Source organism: Bombina bombina, chromosome 3 (genome assembly GCF_027579735.1).
Source record: "Bombina bombina isolate aBomBom1 chromosome 3, aBomBom1.pri, whole genome shotgun sequence".
In the NCBI taxonomy this organism is placed as follows: domain Eukaryota; kingdom Metazoa; phylum Chordata; class Amphibia; order Anura; family Bombinatoridae; genus Bombina; species Bombina bombina.
Window position 1 is genome coordinate 3,517,577 of NC_069501.1, and position 23,753 is coordinate 3,541,329.

The 23,753-nt window shown below is 40.6% G+C and overlaps 1 protein-coding gene across 2 annotated transcripts in view; it reads left to right on the forward strand.

Moving 5' to 3' along the window:
- PKNOX1 (PBX/knotted 1 homeobox 1) overlaps window positions 1-23,753 on the forward strand; it is a 458,035-nt gene that overhangs the window by 122,093 nt on the left and 312,189 nt on the right. The window contains exon 3 of one of the 2 annotated variants that reach the window (XM_053705701.1): window positions 1,059-1,282. The exons of the other annotated variant lie outside the window; for it this stretch is intronic. The gene's annotated coding sequence lies outside the window, so the exon portion shown is untranslated. The remainder of the gene's footprint in view (window positions 1-1,058; window positions 1,283-23,753) is intronic. 2 annotated transcript variants of the gene reach the window in all.

The following is a 23,753-nucleotide window of genomic DNA, read 5'->3' on the forward strand; positions in this document are numbered from 1 at the left end:
GGCCCTGTGTCCTAATACTATGCCTGCTTGTTTCCTGTAGCTGATGTCCAGGCTTGGACCACGTGTTTGAAAACTATTCCTGATTCTGTACTGCAGCTGGTGACCAGTCTTAGGCTTTGTCTGATGAGTAAGCTTGCTTGTGTCCCGCAGCCTTCATCATGATTTATTTTATTTTTAAATAAAGAAGCTTTATTAAGACAATTGGGGCACATTTTTAAAATTAACCAGAGATCTAATCTCATGTTAATTGTAGGAGCTCTAATTGCTGCCGGGAGCTCGCTGTAGCATTAACCAGCCACTTGTAATGGCTCGTGCACCATTAAAAACGCAAATTTGTCCGTTTATAGGAACATGATAAATTAGCGCTTCACTTGTAATCTAGCCCTATATATATTATAGGAGTGTTTTATTTGCATCCTGTATGTCTATATGATATTATTATTATTATTATTATTTTCTTAATCTTTTATTGAGGTCATTAGCCAAAGTTACAACACAAATTGTCATGAGAACAGAGATGACAGTATGTAAGTTCAACAATTAACACAGGAACTAGTTCGTAAACGAATACTTGCAATGCGAGACAGATATAGCTGAAATTGCTATTTAGCAATGGTAGGACAAAATAGTAGGGTCAATTAAAAAAGAATAATTTCTTTTCATATATTCAGTGTAACAATAATACAGATGTATGCATCACATTTCTCTAAACTGATGTGATCTGCAAGATTGGCCTCTGTTTTTTCAGATTAAGAACCTCCCCCGACCGCAAGAGCCCATTCTTGGACCTCACCTAGCTCATTTGAATTATATGAGGGAGTCTAGCATATCTAATATAAGGAAAGTGAGATATATAATTCTTGGACCTTAATGAATAAAATAGCATATAAGTTGAGCATTTTCTCAAAGGTAGATACAATATTTGAACTGATGAGTGATTACTACAAATGGCAAATGTAAAAACATAGCTAATGTCGGGGGCGTTTCTAGGCGGCGACCATACTAGGTTGCAAAATAGGGAGCTCCTCAATAATCCACCGATTATTGCACTATTGCAGCGGCATCACTATACTATCAAGCAGAAGCTAAACCACCTCCTACTGCATCGTTGGATATAAATATTATGCCTAGTAACCCAAGAGGAACCCTATACTGGACCGTTAAGAGGACTTGGAGAGGACATGGATAAAGCGGCTAAGATGGAGGCGGCGGTGGATTGGGAGCAGAAAGTGAAGTATACGAACAGTGCTTTCAAGGATTCTAACTCGCTATGATAACTGAGGTAAACTCTTTACTCAGCATACTTAAGCTAACTATACCTAACCCGGTACAGCTGGGCTCTAAGTGTGTGCCGCCAGCCACAACGATATCGGCTCTTGAGACACAGCTAATTCAGCTTAACAAGTCTGAGGTATCTTTTCTCTTGTGTGGCAGGGAAGATGAGAAGGAAAGAGATATTAACCCTGGGTAACGACTAGATCATGTTAGACTGGAGAGGGTAAAGACCGGGGTTTAAATAGCATTCATTCTTACTAAATGGTTACAAATTAAAAAATAATACTTTCATTTAAACTGGTTAAAACAAGGATAAACAGCCCTGACGATGTGACTCCACACCACACAACTGTGCAAATAAGAGTACCGTGAGTCACTCCCCTGTTTCCTGGCTGATAACAGGAACCATCGGCTTCAGGTGACAGGAGTGACTTACACGGTTCTTAAACTAAAACAAACGCGTTTTGTCCGTTAACCAGCCTTTCTCAATGTTAGCTTGTCAGTATGAAAAATGAATAAGCCGAGGATGAGAGATTTCCGGTCTTTTAAACTCACTGCCTACTTGTCAGCACCAATAGTCTATGCGTGTGAGCACCACTCCTCCTCATGAACCAATAGGAGGCTCTGGATTGTCAGTATATTTATGAAAATCTTAGTAGTGCTATCCAAATAATATATCAGCTTATGGCAGGGTTATAATCACAATACAAATAATAATTTTCCTTAAAAATAGAAATCCTTAATCAACATGCACTTACTAGACCATACAATTAATATAAATATCTGAATTATTTTATTTAGTTAATATCCATGAACATATTGAAATATATTTGCAATAAAAGGAAATGAAGAAATATTATATGCGCTTGAAAACTATTTAAATATTCTATGCAAAATTCATACACGCTTATCTTAAAAACCAACCTTATTTACAAATCTTTTAACATCCAAGCAATACAATTCTAAACTGTGCTCTTAAACAATAGGATAATATATATTCTGCTATTTAACTGCAATTTATCCTAATACATAATTAACTTGCAATATCAGAACTTGCACAGATGAGTTACTTAACAAATCAGATACAGATTTAAACAATATATAGGCTGTGAAATGCTAACTAAAAAAAAAAAAAACACACTGCTTCTTTAAATCTTTTAACTGTACTTTAAACTGCAGTGACTTTAAAATATCACATGTAATTAGCACCCCTTTTCTTATACTTTACCAAAATGATGTTCAGCTTCAAGACTTTTCCCACCTCATATAAAATAATTGCAATGGAAGAGGAGAAGTATGGCCCACTTTGTTTTTATAGTTTGACTGTGTCCCACGCAAACAGTTTGTCAGTTACAAAACTCAGCAGCCAGTTTTCTTCCTCTATACTCCTGCATACAACCTTATAGTGTAATCATAGGTGTGAAATATGGGTGGCCCTTCGAAACCTTGTCCCTGTTATTGGATAATTGGAATATCTTTAACAGCCAAAAGGCTTTCTGGCTGTAGTTCTCTCATGGCAACACCGGGTAGCAGCATTACGAATAGACATAGCAATACATGTGGCAATATCATTTCTTAACATTTTTAAGCAAGTTAATTATTTTCATAAAATGGTTATTTAATCAGATCACACTCTCTGCATTAATCATATATAACCCCAATTACAGATGGTTAATATTAGGTTATTTTTTTTGATTATTCTGATACCAAATATGTTATATTATTAACATTTTATTATATTAAGGTAATTTAATACTGCTAATTATTAGCTTAAAATGCATTATAATTTTATCAGTATTCTGGCATTTCTATACAAATAACAGCTTATTTTTAATTCAGTATTGTACTGTATTCCAACAAGAATATGCCATATTTTATGTTTCTAATAAGCCCAGGATGTATCAACCTTCTTCATGCAGATCTGAGATTATATGTCTGAAAAATATAAACAGTACAGAGGTTATTAAACATTTTTGACTGACTAAAACAGTTACCTCCCAGCTTAGCAAATACCCATGTAATAATAGAGAATTAGACAATTTCCCAAATTTCTATATTTAATACATTCTGGGGCATGCATTCAAACAGAGAGAAAAAAAAATGTTTATTTGTTATCTGCTTTAATGAGCTTCAGAGTCACACCTCAGCATCTGTCTTTGTTTCCCAAGACATTCACTGCCCCACATGGGGTCAATCCACGAGTAGTTGTAAAAGTCTTAATACAGCATATTTCCTGTTTAGCTAGCAGTGCAGATGTGTATTTGATGTTTAGGGATAACTAACACCTATGTGCATAAAAGCTGTTTCCCTATGATTTTGATCAGTTCCAAAAGGGTATTTCAGACATTTCGTCTCCATATATTTTGTGTGGTGTCACCTATCTGACAATCTATCCTCTTAATTTGCCTTTTATGACTCATCCTGTCTCAAACTGTAAGTTGATTATAGCAAATTTGGTATGGGCCTCATGTTCCATTGTCCCCCCCTGTGTGTTCAGCATAATTTTACATAATGAGTGTGGGAGATCTCTTAGAAATAATCCTTTGTTCTACAGACCATGTGCACATCCACAGATTCTTTAAATAAAGATAAATATACTTCTATATATTATTTAATAATATTTCAAATACCTTGACATAAATCCCCCTTTCAAATTCAAAAATATGTAGGACACATGTGTTTGAATTGGATCAAAGTTAGTGGTATTTGGTGAGGATGTTGACCGTACACATCATGGACAGTCTTCTATGTAGATAGTCTGTCAATTTTGAGCCTTCATGTTCATCAGCTGGTCATCTTTAAACTACAGTCGGTCTTTAGTTCATTTTGGGATATGACACTTCATTCTCCCTCTATGACTTGTAGTTGGGATCTTGGATGACACGCTCGCAATTGATTGATATGGACCCATTTATCTATGAAACTTTCATTTTTGGGGATCCGTATTTTATAGGCCACTGGAGATATTTTGTCAGTAATGACAAAAGGACCTTTCCATGAGGGAAGAAATTTCTTCTCCCTAACCTGATCTCTTCCAAAGTTATAAAGATAAACTTTATCATTTATTTCATATTCCTTTTTGGATGTTTTGAGATCATAATAGATTTTAGTGGCAGTTGCGGCTCTTTCTAAATTCCTTTGAGCAAATGCAAAGGCATGTTGCAGGTGTTTTCTTAAGTTCTCCACATATTGATGTGTATTGGCAGCGTTTATCAAGTTTTAGTCTGATGTACGGTACAGCAGATGCTGAGGTAGAACCATTCTTCTACCAGTCATCAGCTCAAAAGGTGACATTTTGGTAGCACTACTTGGTGTTGCTCTTAATGCCATTAAGACTAGAGGTAGTTTTACATCCCAGTCTTTACCTGTTTCACTCACAAACTTTTTGAGGATTTTAACAATGGACTGGTTGTAACGCTCTACACCACCACTTGAGGCAGCTCTATAAGCAATATGGAGCTTTCTTTTAACTCCTAGTATCTTCCACATTTTGGTCATCACTTCGCTAGTGAAGTGGGTCCCCCGATCTGACTTGATTCTTTGGGGCAAACCAAATCTGGAAAACACATGGTTGATGAGCAACGCTGCACATGTTTCCGCACTATTGTTAGGTGCACTAATGCACTCTACCCATTTAGTGAACAGGCGTGTCACAGTTAACATGTATTTGTTACCTCTTGATGACCTTGTTACCGGACCAATAAAATCAATTTGTATATCTGACCATGGCATTACCATCCCCCTTTTCTGCAATGGTGCTCTATGCGTTGGTGCAGTGGGTTGAAACTGTGGGCAGATTAAACACCCTTGACAGTAGGTTTGAACATCTTTCAACATGTGTGGCCAAAAAGCGTAATCACGCATAATTTCATACGTGAGTTTGGCACCGCGATGAACAGATGTGGGAGCATCATGGGCATGTTGAAGCATTAGACCTCTGAACTTGGTGGGTACTACCCACTGCTGGATGCCAGTTTTGGAGGTTCTAATTAACAAACCATCCTGTAACTTGAATTGTGATCTAGATTTTATTAAGATCCTAAGATCTTCTATGCCAATACAATCATCGTTTGAGATGGGGTTGCTTTCAGGATCTTCTGTGTGTTTATAGAAGATGCCTACAATGGGGTCTTCTTTTTGACTAGTGATCAGGTCCTCACTACGAGAATCCTGACTCCATTGTACCAAGTTAGGCTCACTCTGTTGTTTTGCCTGGTTTCTGGTAATGGCTTCTATCTGAATTGCACCCATTAAGTGGTCAATATTAAGGAGTTCTCCAGTTATGGCTCCTTGTTTGGCTAATAAATCCGCAAGATCATTGCCTTCCTTATCAGGACCTAGAACTCTGGAATGACCCTTGGTCTTTTTCCAGTGTATGGTTAAATCATTGGATACCACCAGATTATCAATCTCGCAGAACAACTTGCCATGCTTGACTGGTTTGTTATTGCTTTTCTGCATGCCATTTCTTTTCCAAGTTGGCAGGTATTCAACAAAACTGTCACGCACATAATTTGAGTCAGTTATGATCACAAATTCATGAATACCATGTTCAATAGCCATTTCAATGGTTTTGAAAACAGCAGTTAGTTCTGCAACTTGACTGGATCTTGGTCCAATGTTGAAACCTATAGATATATTTGGGAATCCATTTGCCCCAGTTATACCAATGCCAGCGACTAATCTGCGCTCATTATCAATAGTGGCATGGTAAGAACAACCATCAACATATACCCAAGGTAATGTTTGACAATGGTCCTCATTGTACATTTTATATGGGGAAAGCAATTGTTCCACCAGAAAATCATCTTCTGATAATTCTTCCCCTGGATCTCTGGCAGTATAGTCGTGGAGCTCAGCATGCCCCTGTGCAACTGGATTCTTTTTATTCTGCTTGTAGCGAATTTCTAATGGCCAGCCTTGCAAGGAAAGAGTCCACGCTGTTATGCGGCTATTTGACAAATTCCCATCTCTTATTCTTTCACTTTGCAAATATAGCAAAGGCTGGTGGGCCGTTTCTACAATAATTTTCTCGCCCTGTATATAGCTGCGGAAATTTTGTAGAGCCCATACAGTAGATAAGAGGGCTTTTTCGCAATCGTTAAACTTTATTTCTACTGGGGATAGATTTTTGCTCGCATAAGCAATGGCTTTGTTCAAATTATCATGCTTATATCTGTGTAACCTGTCTCTAAGAAGAAAGGTTTACCACCTTCAGGGTACGCTAAGCAAGGTGCTTGAGTGAGTTTTCTCTTCAGCTCTCTGATGGCTGTCTCTTGAGACTCACTCCAGTGCCATTTCACATTTTTCTTTAGAAGAAGTAGTAGTGGTTTAGCTAATTCCGCATAATTATCAATGAATTTGCGAGAATAATTTGTCATACCTAGGAATGATCTCAATTCCTTTAAGTTAGTTGGGTTTTTAGAATTCACTATAGCCTCCACCTTTTTCTTCTGGGGATTTAATCCTTCAGAGGTAACCTCATGTCCCAAGAAGTTTACACGAGTGCGGCACCATTGAGCTTTTTTTAGGGATAATTTGACACCTGCCCTTTTAAGTTGGCTGAGGACGTGTTTAAGCTCTGCGATGTGTTTTTCAAAGTCTGTGCTTTTGATTAAAACATCATCAACATAAGATAAGGTCCCCCTTTCCAGTGCATCAGGCATAGCCTTATGCATGAATACAGCAAATTCATGTCCAGAATTTATGTATCCAAATGGAAGTCTCTGGAATGCATATTGGACCTTTTGGAAAGAGAACGCTAGCTTATATTGGTCCTCTTCATGTACCTTTATGGTCCAATATCCCTGTGCACAATCAATGGCAGTGAATATTTTGGATCCCTGCATTTGTGCTAGGCATTGGTCAATATATGGCACAGGCCAGCCAGACATGTATACTCGTTTGTTTAGCTGTCTTAAGTCAGCACACAAACGCCATTGTCCATTGGGCTTAAGGACACCTAGAATAGGATTATTATAAGAGCTGTGCACCTGTCTGATAATACCTCTTTCTTCCAAATTCCTTATGATCTCCGCAAGAGAATCATATGAGGCTAAGGGAAGTCTGTATTGTTTGACAAATACAGGTGGTGCATCGGGATCTGTTTGTATTCTTGCAATGTGCAAGTCTGTAGTACCACAGTCATAAGAATCCTTAGCAAAAATATCCTTGTACTCCATCAGGAGTTCTCGCAGCTGTTGGCGTTCATTATCGCTGGAACAGCCATTAGCTAAGGATATTTGCTCTTCGACTATTTGCTGAAATCCTGGAAAGATTTCAGGCTGTCCTATTTCATAGGCTTCTTCCAACCTAGAGGTGAGATCCCCTTGATTATAGTTTACATTGCTCCCATGACTCTGGGAATTGGGGTAATCTTGCTGTTTGGTTGATCAAACACTAGAGAGGCTTCATCAATTTTACAGATGCCTTCCTCTGAGCTGAAGGGATAAATAGGCTGAATATTAAATAGACCCTCTGGCATAGATGCAAAGGATTGTTCTATTAATTGTTCTTCAGTTAAGTATCCTTCAGATATTAGCCCAATTACATTATTCTGGAATCCAAAAGTGTAATAACTTGATTCCAGTGCATATCCTATGGTAGTTCCCTTGGATAAGGTTATATCCTGTGGGGTCATGTTATGCACAATAATATGTATTGGAATAGTTCCAATATTCACCATAAGAGTGTAGGTTACTGTGACACCCAGATTTTGTATTCTATGGGAGAGGCAAATCAGTGTTTCAGAAGTTTTTAATTTCTGACCTCTCTTTACCTGTAAGGGTAAAAGAAATTTATCAGCCCCAGCAGGAATTATAACATCGCTAGATACCTGCATAGTCACAGCATATGGCAATTGCTGGTTTGATTTCAGGGCTGCATTTTCATCCTGAAATACTTCAGGGTCTCCCTTTAACCTGCTCCAGAGGCAAGAATTAATAAAATCTATTTGTATGGCAAATCTATGTAAGATATCATTGCCAATGTATATTTGATTATGGGGAGTATTTAAAACTAAAAACAGGTGCTTCACTGACTTATTACCAATAGAGATAGATAATAAGCACTTAGCTGTGATGTTATAGCTTTCAGACCTGTTATCCAGGTTGTGGACACTGTGGTCTTGGGGAGAAAGATATTTAATCACTTTAGGTTCAGCTATTTGCGCTAATAAACCTTCGCTTATATAGCTAGCTTCCTGTTTTAAGTTTATTTTAGCATACTTGGTTTTACCAAGGTCATGCACTTGTAGAGGGATAAATAGATCCTCTTTAACTCTCTCAATCCCTGTGAGGTATTGAGCGTGGCCTCCCCCCTTAGGGATTTTATGATCCCCCTTGTGGAGTGATATGGTTAATACATCGCCATCTAGGGAAATATTTGCTATCTTTCCAGGCGAAATTTTAAAAGTATTACCATCAGAGCCACTAAAAGGAGTCTGATCATCTATTTGTAGAATAGTGATTTCAGGTACAGAGTTATTCCTGAAATGAATCTCCACAGCATCTGGTTTCTCTTCCACCACGTGACAGCTATGTCGGGTGCAAGATATACCAGATTTATCATAATTGATAGGCCGTTTAACTTGTGACCAAATTACATTATTTATGCAATCAATTATGGTGCTTAGTCGCTTTAGGAGATCACTACCAATAATTAAACTATCAGTTGGCAGATCCACTATAATGACAGGGTGTCTTATGATCCTGTTCCCCAATTTAAATTTTAACCAGGCAGTACCGTAGACTTTTAGGGAGTCACCCCCAACACTTATTAGAGAACCGTCAAATTCTCTTATTTTAGGTTTGTGGGGTGTTAGCTCATTAACTGTGTGTAGTACTTGTGGGATAAGATAGTTGCCTGTGACCCAGTGTCAATTAATCCCCTGATAGGGTTGGAGACTGAATCTTGCAGCTCAACTAATACATAATATCTTCCTGCAGTTTCTACCATTTCACACATAAAGTTGGCATTAGCATACATTTGTGGGCTTCACCACGTGTTACCTGAATTCGCCGTGTCATTCGATGCAGAGGAACCTTCATACCTACCTGTTTCCTCTATGACAGGGTCGGCTGGATTCTTTTGTACTGCATCTGTGGAGATAAGGTTAAGAGAGAGCTGCAAGGGAAGAGTTTTGTTAATTTTTCCCGGATGAGGTTGCCTGTCATCACAGCTAAATTGTCCGTTTTCGGTCTGTGGGGAGAGAATATGATTAGTATCATTGATATTTATTATTACATTTTGTACATCTCTCCCCTCCCCCTCAGGTGATGCTGCAGTATTTATGACTGTGCCTGTGGTCCACTGCTGACCACTGGCTGTACCCCTAAAAAAGTATTGTTCGGTTGCTGAGCCGTAGATTTTTGACTCATATTAGCGATTTGTTCGCTCAACCGATTTAACTGGGTAAACAGCATATCTACCTGATTGTACAAGTTGCCTCTACCCCTGGGCCTATCTCCTGGTGCCCCATAGTAATGATTCCTGGACCATTGGGTTCCCTCAGAATCAGGGCCGCTATTTCTATTCTGGCGTGGTTGCCCCTGGGGTTCAGCTTGTTCAGCATTAGTACTTTGGGGAGCATTATATACCTGGGGTGTCTGGTTACCCTGAGAATATCTTCGCCGTCTATTGTATCTACCCTTGCGCGGATACCAATTATTTGGTGAGTATTCTCTTTGTGAGTAATTATTCACCTGATTATGTCCCCCACTTTGGTTATAGTCTCCCTGCGCCTCATCCTGTGTAGGGGGAGGGGCAGAATTAAACCTCTGTGGAGATGGCCTGTTTTGACTGGCCACCTCTGCATAGGTCTTCTTTTTAGACTCCAAATGGAGGGGGCTAGGTGACACCCTAGTTTCTGCTACAATTTTGGGTTTTGACTCCTTTTTAACCCCCTGCTCACTGGACTGCTGAATAGAGTATAACTTTGTACTCTCTTTGATCAGCCATTCCAATGAGCAGTCCTCATCAAAATCTCTAGCTAAGTTGATTTTGATGGGTGTAGGCAGTGCTTCAAAAAATAAATTTACAAATTCTGAGCCATCAAATTTGGGATTATCTTCAGCCATACTGTACGCATTTTTCAATACAGAAAGGAATTCGATTGGACTCTGATTCGCACGACACTTTAAACCATATACCGCTATTTCTTCTGTTAAGTGTGATCAGTCCACGGGTCATCATTACTTCTGGGATATTACTCCTCCCCAACAGGAAGTGCAAGAGGATTCACCCAGCAGAGCTGCATATAGCTCCTCCCCTCTACGTCACTCCCAGTCATTCTCTTGCACCCAACGACTAGATAGGATGTGTGAGAGGACTATGGTGATTATATTTAGTTTTATATCTTCAATCAAAAGTTTGTTATTTTAAAATAGCACCGGAGTGTGTTATTACCTCTCTGGCAGAGTTTGAAGAAGAATCTACCAGAGTTTTGCTATGATTTTAGCCGGAGTAGTTAAGATCATATTGCTGTTCTCGGCCATCTGAGGAGTGAGGTAAACTTCAGATCAGGGGACAGCGGGCAGATGAATCTGCATAGAGGTATGTAGCAGTTTTTATTTTCTGACAATGGAATTGATGAGAAAATCCTGCCATACCGATATAATGTCATGTATGTATACTTTACACTTCAGTATTCTGGGGAATGGTACTTCACTAGAATTACACTGTAAGAAATACATAAAGCTGTTTAATAACTAGAGATTATGTTTAACGTTTTTGCTGGAATGTAAAATCGTTTTCATTTGCTGAGGTACTGTGTGAATAAATGTTTGGGCACTATTTTTCCACTTGGCAGTTGCTTAATCTGTTTTTCTGACAGTTTCTGTTCTCCCTCACTGCTGTGTGTGAGGGGGAGGGGCCGTTTTTTGGCGCTTTTACTATGCATCAAATATTTCAGTCAGCAACTCATTGTATTCCCTGCATGATCCGGTTCATCTCTACAGAGCTCAGGGGTCTTCAAAACTTATTTTGAGGGAGGTAATTTCTCTCAGCAGAGCTGTGAGAATTATAGTTTGACTGAGATTAAAAAAAAACAAAAAAAAAACAAACAACAAAAAAAAAAAACGTTTATTCTGTAATTTGTTTCCTGCTTTCAGAATTTGTTATCTTTGCTAATGGGATTAAACCTTTGCTAAAGTTGTGTTGTTTACAAGGATTGAGGCTATAACTGTTTCAATTTATTAATTTTCAACTGTCATAGATCTTCTGTGCTTCTTAAAGGCACAGTACGTTTTAATATTATTCTAATTGAATTGTATTTCCAAGTTGCAAGTTTATTTGCTAGTGTGTTAAAAATGTCTGATTCAGAGGATGATACCTGTGTCATTTGTTGCAATGCCAAAGTGGAGCCCAATAGAAATTTATGTACTAACTGTATTGATGCTACTTTAAATAAAAGTCAATCTGTACAAATTGAACAAATTTCACCAAACAATGAGGGGAGAGTTATGCCGACTAACTCGCCTCACGTGTCAGTACCTACATCTCCCGCTCAGAGGGAGGTGCGTGATATTGTAGCGCCGAGTACATCTGGGCGGCCATTACAAATCACATTACAGGATATGGCTACTGTTATGACTGAGGTTTTGGCTAAATTACCAGAACTAAGAGGTAAGCGTGATCACTCTGGGGTGAGAACAGAGTGCGCTGATAATATTAGGGCCATGTCAGACACTGCGTCACAGGTGGCAGAACATGAGGACGGAGAACTTCATTCTGTGGGTGACGGTTCTGATCCAAACAGACTGGATTCAGATATTTCAAATTTTAAATTTAAACTGGAAAACCTCCGTGTATTACTAGGGGAGGTGTTAGCGGCTCTGAATGATTGTAACACAGTTGCAATACCAGAGAAAATGTGTAGGTTGGATAAATATTTTGCGGTACCGACGAGTACTGAGGTTTTTCCTATACCTAAGAGACTTACTGAAATTGTTACTAAGGAGTGGGATAGACCCGGTGTGCCGTTCTCACCCCCTCCGATATTTAGAAAAATGTTTCCAATAGACGCCACCACAAGGGACTTATGGCAAACGGTCCCTAAGGTGGAGGGAGCAGTTTCTACCTTAGCTAAGCGTACCACTATCCCGGTGGAGGATAGCTGTGCTTTTTCAGATCCAATGGATAAAAAGTTAGAGGGTTACCTTAAGAAAATGTTTGTTCAACAAGGTTTTATATTGCAACCCCTTGCATGCATTGCGCCGATCACGGCTGCAGCGGCATTCTGGATTGAGTCTCTGGAAGAGAACATTGGTTCAGCTACTCTGGACGACATTACGGACAGGCTTAGAGTCCTTAAACTATCTAATTCATTCATTTCGGAGGCCGTAGTACATCTTACTAAACTTACGGCGAAGAATTCAGGATTCGCCATTCAGGCACGCAGGGCGCTGTGGCTAAAATCCTGGTCAGCTGATGTTACTTCTAAGTCTAAATTGCTTAATATACCTTTCAAAGGGCAGACCTTATTCGGGCCCGGGTTGAAAGAGATTATCGCTGACATTACAAGAGGTAAAGGCCATGCCCTGCCTCAGGACAAAGCCAAAGCCAAGACTAGACAGTCTAATTTTCGTTCCTTTCGTAATTTCAAAGCAGGAGCAGCATCAACTTCCTCTGCACCAAAACAGGAAGGAGCTGTTGCTCGCTACAGACAAGGCTGGAAACCTAACCAGTCCTGGAACAAGGGCAAGCAGACTAGGAAACTTGCTGCTGCCCCTAAAACAGCATGAATTGAGGGCCCCCGATCCGGGATCGGATCTAGTGGGGGGCAGACTTTCTCTCTTCGCCCAGGCTTGGGCAAGAGATGTTCAGGATCCCTGGGCGCTAGAGATAATATCTCAGGGATACCTTCTGGACTTAAAATACTCTCCTCCAAGAGAGAGATTTCATCTGTCAAGATTGTCAACAATCCAGACAAAGAAAGAGGCGTTTCTACGCTGCGTACAAGAGCTCTTGTTAATGGGAGTAATCCATCCAGTTCCACGATCGGAACAGGGACAGGGGTTTTACTCAAATCTGTTTGTGGTTCCCAAAAAAGAGGGAACTTTCAGACCAATCCTGGACTTAAAGATCCTAAACAAATTCCTAAGAGTTCCATCGTTCAAGATGGAGACTATTCGGACAATTTTACCTATGATCCAAGAGGGTCAATACATGACCACTGTAGATTTAAAAGATGCTTACCTTCACATACCGATTCACAAAGATCATTATCGGTACCTAAGGTTTGCCTTCCTAGACAGGCATTACCAGTTTGTGGCTCTTCCATTCGGATTGGCTACAGCTCCAAGAATCTTCACAAAGGTTCTGGGTGCTCTTCTGGCGGTACTAAGACCGCGGGGAATCTCGGTAGCTCCATACCTAGACGACATTCTGATACAAGCTTCAAGCTTTCAAACTGCCAAGTCTCATACAGAGTTAGTGCTGGCATTTCTAAGGTCACATGGATGGAAGGTGAACGAAAAGAAAAGTTCACTCGTTCCACTCACAAGAGTTCCCTTCCTGGGGACTCTTATAGATTCTGTAGAAATGAAGATTTACCTGACAGAGGACAGGCTAACAAGACTTCAAAGTGCTTGCCGCACCCTTCATTCCATTCAACACCCGTCAGTGGCTCAATGCATGGAGGTAATCGGCTTAATGGTAGCGGCAATGGACATTGTACCCTTTGCACGCTTACACCTCAGACCACTGCAACTGTGCATGCTAAGTCAGTGGAATGGGGATTACTCAGACTTATCCCCTTCTCTGAATCTGGATCAAGAGACCAGAAATTCTCTTCTATGGTGGCTTTCTCGGCCACATCTGTCCAGGGGGATGCCATTCAGCAGACCAGACTGGACAATTGTAACAACAGACGCCAGCCTTCTAGGTTGGGGTGCCGTCTGGAATTCTCTGAAGGCTCAGGGACAATGGAGTCAGGAGGAGAGTCTCCTGCCAATAAACATTCTGGAATTGAGAGCAGTTCTCAATGCCCTCCTGGCTTGGCCCCAGTTGACAACTCGGGGGTTCATCAGGTTTCAGTCGGACAACATCACGACTGTAGCTTACATCAACCATCAGGGAGGGACAAGAAGCTCCCTAGCTATGATGGAAGTATCAAAGATAATTTGCTGGGCAGAGTCTCACTCTTGCCACCTGTCAGCAATCCACATCCCGGGAGTGGAGAACTGGGAGGCGGATTTCTTAAGTCGTCAGACTTTTCATCCGGGGGAGTGGGAACTTCATCCGGAGGTCTTTGCCCAAATACTTCGACGTTGGGGCAAACCAGAGATAGATCTCATGGCGTCTCGACAGAACGCCAAGCTTCCTCGTTACGGGTCCAGATCCAGGGATCCAGGAGCAGTCCTGATAGATGCTCTGACAGCACCTTGGGACTTCAGGATGGCTTACGTGTTTCCACCCTTCCCGTTGCTTCCTCGATTGATTGCCAGAATCAAACAAGAGAGAGCATCAGTGATTCTAATAGCACCTGCGTGGCCACGCAGGACTTGGTATGCAGACCTGATGGACATGTCATCCTGTCCACCTTGGTCTCTACCTCTGAAACAGGACCTTCTGATACAGGGTCCCTTCAAACATCAAAATCTAACTTCTCTGAAGCTGACTGCTTGGAAATTGAACGCTTGATTTTATCAAGACGTGGATTTTCTGAGTCAGTTATTGATACCTTAATACAGGCTAGGAAACCTGTTACCAGAAAGATTTACCATAAGATATGGCGTAAATACCTATATTGGTGTGAATCCAAAGGTTACTCTTGGAGTAAGGTTAGGATTCCTAGGATATTGTCTTTTCTACAAGAAGGTTTAGAAAAGGGTTTATCTGCTAGTTCATTAAAGGGACAGATCTCAGCTCTGTCCATTCTGTTACACAAACGTCTGTCAGAAGTTCCTGATGTCCAGGCTTTTTGTCAGGCTTTGGCCAGAATTAAGCCTGTGTTTAAAACTGTTGCTCCACCATGGAGTTTAAACCTTGTTCTTAATGTTTTACAGGGCGTTCCGTTTGAACCCCTTCATTCCATTGATATAAAGTTGTTATCTTGGAAAGTTCTATTTTTAATGGCTATTTCCTCGGCTCGAAGAGTCTCTGAATTATCAGCCTTACATTGTGATTCTCCTTATTTGATTTTTCATTCGGATAAGGTAGTCCTGCGTACTAAACCTGGGTTCTTACCTAAGGTAGTTACTAACAGGAATATCAATCAAGAGATTGTTGTTCCTTCTTTATGCCCAAATCCTTCTTCAAAGAAGGAACGTCTACTGCACAACCTGGATGTAGTCCGTGCTCTAAAATTTTACTTACAGGCAACTAAGGAATTTCGACAAACGTCTTCTCTGTTTGTCATTTACTCTGGGCAGAGGAGAGGTCAAAAAGCTTCCGCTACCTCTCTTTCTTTTTGGCTTCGTAGCATAATTCGTTTAGCTTATGAGACTGCTGGACAGCAGCCTCCTGAAAGAATTACAGCTCATTCTACTAGAGCTTTGGCTTCCACTTGGGCCTTCAAGAATGAGGCCTCTGTTGAACAGATTTGCAAGGCTGCAACTTGGTCTTCGCTTCATACTTTTTCCAAATTTTCCAAATTTGACACTTTTGCTTCATCGGAGGCTATTTTTGGGAGAAAGGTTCTTCAGGCAGTGGTTCCTTCTGTATAAAGAGCCTGCCTATCCCTCCCGTCATCCGTGTACTTTTGCTTTGGTATTGGTATCCCAGAAGTAATGATGACCCGTGGACTGATCACACTTAACAGAAGAAAACATAATTTATGCTTACCTGATAAATTCCTTTCTTCTGTAGTGTGATCAGTCCACGGCCCGCCCTGTTTTTAAGGCAGGTAAATATTTTTTAATTTATACTCCAGTCACCACTTCACCCTTGGCTTTTCCTTTCTCGTTGGTCCTTGGTCGAATGACTGGGAGTGACGTAGAGGGGAGGAGCTATATGCAGCTCTGCTGGGTGAATCCTCTTGCACTTCCTGTTGGGGAGGAGTAATATCCCAGAAGTAATGATGACCCGTGGACTGATCACACTACAGAAGAAAGGAATTTATCAGGTAAGCATGAATTATGTTTTTCGCGGCAGTTTTAGTGCGATATTGCCCGAATTCTTTTCTGCATTGTCGTTTTATCCCATTCCAGGAATGAATATTCATATCCTTTAGTGAAGCAAAGAATTTGTGATGTTTACTGTCAAATACCCAAGGCAGAAATTCAATTTTCAATTTCTCACTTGTAACATTCATTATAGCCAACGCATTTTCAAAAGCCTTTAAATGATCAATTACAGATATTGTTCCCTTATTGGAGAATATAGGTACTGCGCGCTGTACGAAGGTGATTATTTTATGGGAATCATATACTTTATCAGACTGACTTTAGGGTTCTCTGTCAGATTTTCCCTCCCTTGCACCAGCTGCGCTACAGCAGTCCTCTGGATTTACATCATGAGGGGATTGTCTATTTGGGAAATCTATTTCTGACCCGTTAGGGGTCATTTGTCTATACTGTTCCATATGTTTTTGTACCTCGTCCCTGACGCGTTCGCTAAAGGAGTTAGCATTATCTGCATTATTCTCACTGTTAATATAAGGGTTTTCATTGTGGCGATATGACATTTTTAAATCGCTTAATTCTCTCTGGCTTTGCGCAAGCTGTTTATTTAAATCTTGTATCTGTGCGAGTAAGTCGATGTTATGCTTATCTAAGGCGGCTAGGTTTTGGGCAAATTCATCCATTTCTCCTACATTGGTGTGTCCGGTCCACGGCTTCATCCTTACTTGTGGGATATTCTCTTCCCCTACAGGAAATGGCACACAGCAAAAGCTGTCCATATAGCCCCCCCTCTGGCTCCGCCCCCCAGTCATTCTCTTTGCCGCTCTGAACAAGTAGCATCTCCACGGGGATGGTAAAGAGTTTGTGGTGTTAGTTGTAGTTTTATTTCTTCTATCAAGAGTTTGTTATTTTAAAATAGTGCCGGTTTGTACTATTTACTCTACAACAGAAAGTGATGAAGATTTCTGTTAAAAGAGGAGTATGATTTTAGCACCAGTAACTAAAATCCATTGCTGTTCCCACGCAGGACTGTTGAAACCAGAGAACTTCAGTTGGGGGGAACAGTTTGCAGACTTATCTGCTTCAGGTATGACCAGTCTCTTTTCTAACAAGAACAATGGTAGTGATCACAGCGCCAAACGGCCTAAAGGTAAGTACACACACACGTCTAGGAAGACTGAATAGATTTATTGTATACAAAATAGTACTGATAAAATTAATAAAAGCAGAAGTCTAAAACTAAAATAAAATTAAAATAAACACAAAAACAATTTACCAGTTGATGGGGGAAACTGTTACATTAACCCCGCTGGCAACAATGTAAAATTAACTTAAATGAGTGAGCTAAAAAGTATACTATGACACAATCGTACAATAAGACCCTTCCCTAGAAATTGGGGGTTCCGGGGTATGTCTATCCGTGGGTGAGCACGGTCGAATATCGCCTACTAAATCAAACCGTTAAATGATGGCAGCAATAAACGTTGGTGACACCGTTTAAGAGCCTATAATGCTGATAAGTAAAGTGCTAGAGATGTAGCACAATAGATGTCAGTGTGATTATGGATCCATATCTAAGGATTAGCCGCAGTGGAGATCCTGAAATTGGAGTGCTTGACAATCGCCGCACTCGAATTGGAATCTCTAATGCTGACCCCTGACTACAAGGGAGTCTGTGAAACCAGGATTGGGCTAGGTGTATAGCAAAAAAAAATTTCAAACAAAAAACAAGGTGGGTACAAGCAAAATAAGCAGTATAAGCAGTAAAAAATCCTAGCAGTAATTACACAATTCTATACATCAGTGTAATAGTGAACCAAGTGGGTGAAATCCAAATAAGTGATAAACAATGCTAGCACTAGTTACACAGATCGTGTACAATAATCGACAAAGGATAAAAAGTGGTATTCAACAAAGGATAACAAGGAGCACTGCAGTGAATGGGTATGTGCAAGTGAGCAGAGTCAGTTCAAAATCTGTAACAATAAAAATAAAAACTGTGCGCTAGCACTAAATAATCCAGAGAAACTTCTGTTGGGCAAAAAAAAAGGAAAAAAAGGTGAGGAAAAAATGAGAAGTACAAAATTGATTCAAACGTCAGTGTGTCAGTGAAAAAATAATAAACAGACACAACAGTCTATTAGTCAATTAGAAAAGTTCCATTATAGGTCTTTTTCCATGTGAAAAAAGTGATGGTAGCTGGAAGAGGATTATCCAGGAAATCCTTTAGAGAGTCCAGCTGTGTCTATGAGAATACCGTTGATCCCTAAAATCAAAAATAAAACATAGAGTGGCAAAGTTTTTCAAACTTTTCTAACAAGACCCAGTATTGCTAGAAGACTGTCAGTTTTCCCTTATGGGACCGGTAAGCCATTTTCTTAGACTCAGTAACAGAATCAAGGCTTATTAATTGGGCTCTATGCTGGTTGACACTTTTGTGGGCTAAATCGATTAGTTTTTTATCATATTATATGACAATTGGAGTGTTTTTGTGAACTTTGAAACACTTTTGGGAACGTTTATTTGCGCCTGGCAGTTGTTTAGACGCCTAATCTAGTCAGAAAGGCCCCTTCACTCTGGTATGCAGAGGGAGGAGGCCTCATTTTTGCGCCTCAGTTGCGCAGTTACTTCCATAGGCAGTGCATGCAGCTTCATGTGAGAGGGTCCTGTGGCTGAGAAAAGGACTCAGGGAGGCTTAATCCTGTGTTGAATCACCCCTAAGGAAGGTAAAAGCCGCAGCAAAGTCTGTGGCAGGGACTGTAGTGTGTTTAAACCGGTAAATTGAACTATTAGCTCCGGTTTGCTCATTTAAGGGTTTAGAGCAGAGCTTTCCAAACTTTTTAAGTTGGTGACACACTTTTTAGACCTACATCATTTCGCGACACAGTAATTCAGTTGTACTAGCAAAAAGGAGGTTAAATTAACTTGTTTTAAGAGATACGGACACATACATGAATAATATAATAATGAAATGTATTTACAAGTAACAGTAAGTATGTGCAAGAATTAAAAAAAAGTTTAACACCAATAGCTACTTGATATTTTAATGGGATGTATGAGGTTGATGGGATGAACACAATTTCTTTATATTTGGTGGAATATTAGATAAAAATACTCGCATTTCATCATCAAGTATTTCTTAAGCTTCCACTTCCTATCCATATATCAAGAGCAGGAGCAGCAATGCACTACTGGGAGCTGACTTCAGCTCAGCATTTAAGCTGCCGCCCTCAGAGCTCGGTGAGTCCGATTGACTACTGCCCGCGCTGCAAACACACTGCTCTCCCACTCACTGACCACACATGCAGTCACAAGCCAATTAAGGAGACTACACGTGCAGTCAGGAGCCAATGTGCCGCCAATGGGAATAGTTTCAGTTCCCACTGAGCTGCGCCAATAGGTTAAGATGATCTGTGTCCCCCTAGGTATCAATCTCGTGTCAACCATGTGATATGCGTAGCAGACAGGCGGAAAGTCAGAAACCAAAAAAAAAAATTAAAAAAAATTTGTGCTGAAGCAGGGACACACCTACACACTGCTGCCGACACACTAGTGTGTCCCGACACACAGTTTGGAAAGCACTGGTTTAGAGACTTGAAATTTGGTATGCATTACTTTCAAAGCATTAAGACAAATTTCAGAAAGATCGGATATTTCTTTGATAGTTTTTTGAACATTCAGAAATAAAGTGTGCTCTTTTTATTATTTAAAGAGACAGTAACGGTTTTGTTTAAAATTGTTTTTATTGCATTAATAGCCTGCCTAAATCTGTCTAACATGTCTGTACCTTCAGATAGCATATGTTCTGTGTGTATGGAGGCCAAGGTGGTTCCCCCTTTAAATGTATGTGCAAATTGTGCCATGGCGTCCAAACAAAGTAAGGACAGTACTGTCACATTTAATAAGGTTGCCCAAGATGATTCTTCTAATGAAGGTAGTGGGGATAGTTCATCATCCTCTCCTTCTGTGTCAACACCAGTTTCTTTCATGTAATTAGCAAGAGTCCATGAGCTAGTGACGTATGGGATATACATTCCTACCTACCAGGAGGGGCAAAGTTTCCCAAACCTCAAAATGCCTATAAATACACCCCTCACCACACCCACAATTCAGTTTTACAAACTTTGCCTCCTATGGAGGTGGTGAAGTAAGTTTGTGCTAGATTCTACGTTGATATGCGCTCCGCAGCAAGTTGGAGCCCGGTTTTCCTCTCAGCGTGCAGTGAATGTCAGAGGGATGTGAGGAGAGTATTGCCTATTTGAATGCAGTGATCTCCTTCTACGGGGTCTATTTCATAGGTTCTCTGTTATCGGTCGTAGAGATTCATCTCTTACCTCCCTTTTCAGATCGACAATATACTCTTATTTATATACCATTACCTCTACTGATTCTCGTTTCAGTACTGGTTTGGCTTTCTACAAACATGTAGATGAGTGTCCTGGGGTAAGTAAATCTTATTTTCTGTGACACTCTAAGCTATGGTTGGGCACTTTGTTTATAAAGTTCTAAATATATGTATTCAAACATTTATTTGCCTTGACTCAGAATGTTCAACATTCCTTATTTTCAGACAGTCAGTTTCATATTTGGGATAATGCATTTGAATTAATCATTTTTTCTCCAACATAGGTGTGTCCGGTCCACGGCGTCATCCTTACTTGTGGGATATTCTCTTCCCCAACAGGAAATGGCAAAGAGCCCAGCAAAGCTGGTCACATGATCCCTCCTAGGCTCCGCCTACCCCCGTCATTCTCTTTGCCGTTGTACAGGCAACATCTCCACGGAGATGGCTTAGAGTTTTTTAGTGTTTAACTGTAGTTTTTATTATTCAATCAAGAGTTTGTTATTTTAAAATAGTGCTGGTATGTACTATTTACTCAGAAACAGAAAAGAGATGAAGATTTCTGTTTGTATGAGGAAAATGATTTTAGCAACCGTCACTAAAATCCATGGCTGTTCCACACAGGACTGTTGAGAGCAATTAACTTCAGTTGGGGGAACAGTGAGCAGTCTCTTGCTGCTTGAGGTATGACACATTCTAACAAGACGATGTAATGCTGGAAGCTGTCATTTTCCCTATGGGATCCGGTAAGCCATGTTTATAAAGATCGTAAATAAGGGCTTCACAAGGGCTTATTAAGACTGTAGACTTTTTCTGGGCTAAATCGATTCATTATTAACACATATTTAGCCTTGAGGAATCATTTTATCTGGGTATTTTGATATAATAATATCGGCAGGCACTGTTTTAGACTCCTTATTATTTAGGGGCTTTCCCAAATCATAGGCAGAGCCTCATTTTCGCGCCGGTGTTGCGCACTTGTTTTTGAGAGGCATGACATGCAGTCGCATGTGAGAGGAGCTCTGATACTTAGAAAAGACTTTCTGAAGGCGTCATTTGGTATCGTATTCCCCTTTGGGCTTGGTTGGGTCTCAGCAAAGCAGATACCAGGGACTGTAAAGGGGTTAAAGTTAAAAACGGCTCCGGTTCCGTTATTTTAAGGGTTAAAGCTTCCAAATTTGGTGTGCAATACTTTTAAGGCTGTGGTGAAAATTTGGTGAATTTTGAACAATTCCTTCATGTTTTTTCGCAATTGCAGTAATAAAGTGTGTTCAGTTTAAAATTTAAAGTGACAGTAACGGTTTTATTTTAAAACGTTTTTTGTACTTTGTTATCAAGTTTATGCCTGTTTAACATGTCTGAACTACCAGATAGACTGTGTTCTGAATGTGGGGAAGCCAGAATTCCTATTCATTTAAATAAATGTGATTTATGTGACAATGACAATGATGCCCAAGATGATTCCTCAAGTGAGGGGAGTAAGCATGGTACTGCATCATTCCCTCCTTCGTCTACACGAGTCTTGCCCACTCAGGAGGCCCCTAGTACATCTAGCGCGCCAATACTCCTTACTATGCAACAATTAACGGCTGTAATGGATAATTCTGTCAAAAACATTTTAGCCAAAATGAACACTTACCAGCGTAAGCGTGACTGCTCTGTTTTAGATACTGAAGAGCATGACGACGCTGATAATAATGGTTCTGAAGGGCCCCTAACCCAGTCTGATGGGGCCAGGGAGGTTTTGTCTGAGGGAGAAATTACTGATTCAGGGAACATTTCTCAACAAGCTGAACCTGATGTGATTACGTTTAAATTTAAGTTGGAACATCTCCGCATTCTGCTCAAGGAGGTATTATCCACTCTGGATGATTGTGACAAGTTGGTCATCCCAGAGAAACTATGTAAAATGGACAAGTTCCTAGAGGTCCCGGGACTCCCAGAAGCTTTTCCTATACCCAAGCGGGTGGCGGACATTGTTAATAAAGAATGGGAAAGGCCCGATATTCCTTTCGTCCCTCCCCCCATATTTAAAAAATTGTTTCCTATGGTCGACCCCAGAAAGGACTTATGGCAGACAGTCCCCAAGGTCGAGGGAGCGGTTTCCACTTTAAACAAACGCACCACTATACCCATAGAGGATAGTTGTGCTTTTAAAGATCCTATGGATAAAAAATTAGAAGGTTTACTTAAAAAGATGTTTGTTCAGCAGGGTTACCTTCTACAACCTATTTCATGCATTGTCCCTGTAGCTACAGCCGCATGTTTCTGGTTCGATGAGCTGATAAAGGCGGTCGATAGTGATTCTCCCCCTTATGAGGAGATTATGGACAGAATCAATGCTCTCAAATTGGCTAATTCTTTCACCCTAGACGCCACTTTGCAATTGGCTAGGTTAGCGGCTAAGAATTCTGGGTTTGCTATTGTGGCGCGCAGAGCGCTTTGGTTGAAATCTTGGTCAGCTGATGCGTCTTCCAAGAACAAGCTACTTAACATTCCTTTCAAGGGGAAAACGCTGTTTGGCCCTGACTTGAAAGAGATTATCTCTGATATCACTGGGGGTAAGGGCCACGCCCTTCCTCAGGATCGGCCTTTCAAGGCAAAAAATAAACCTAATTTTCGTCCCTTTCGTAGAAACGGACCAGCCCAAAGTGCTACGTCCTCTAAGCAAGAGGGTAATACTTCTCAAGCCAAGCCAGCTTGGAGACCAATGCAAGGCTGGAACAAGGGAAAGCAGGCCAAGAAACCTGCCACTGCTACCAAGACAGCATGAAATGTTGGCCCCCGATCCGGGACCGGATCTGGTGGGGGGCAGACTCTCTCTCTTCGCTCAGGCTTGGGCAAGAGATGTTCTGGATCCTTGGGCGCTAGAAATAGTCTCCCAAGGTTATCTTCTGGAATTCAAGGGGCTTCCCCCAAGGGGGAGGTTCCACAGGTCTCAGTTGTCTTCAGACCACATAAAAAGACAGGCATTCTTACATTGTGTAGAAGACCTGTTAAAAATGGGAGTGATTCATCCTGTTCCATTAAGAGAACAAGGGATGGGGTTCTACTCCAATCTGTTCATAGTTCCC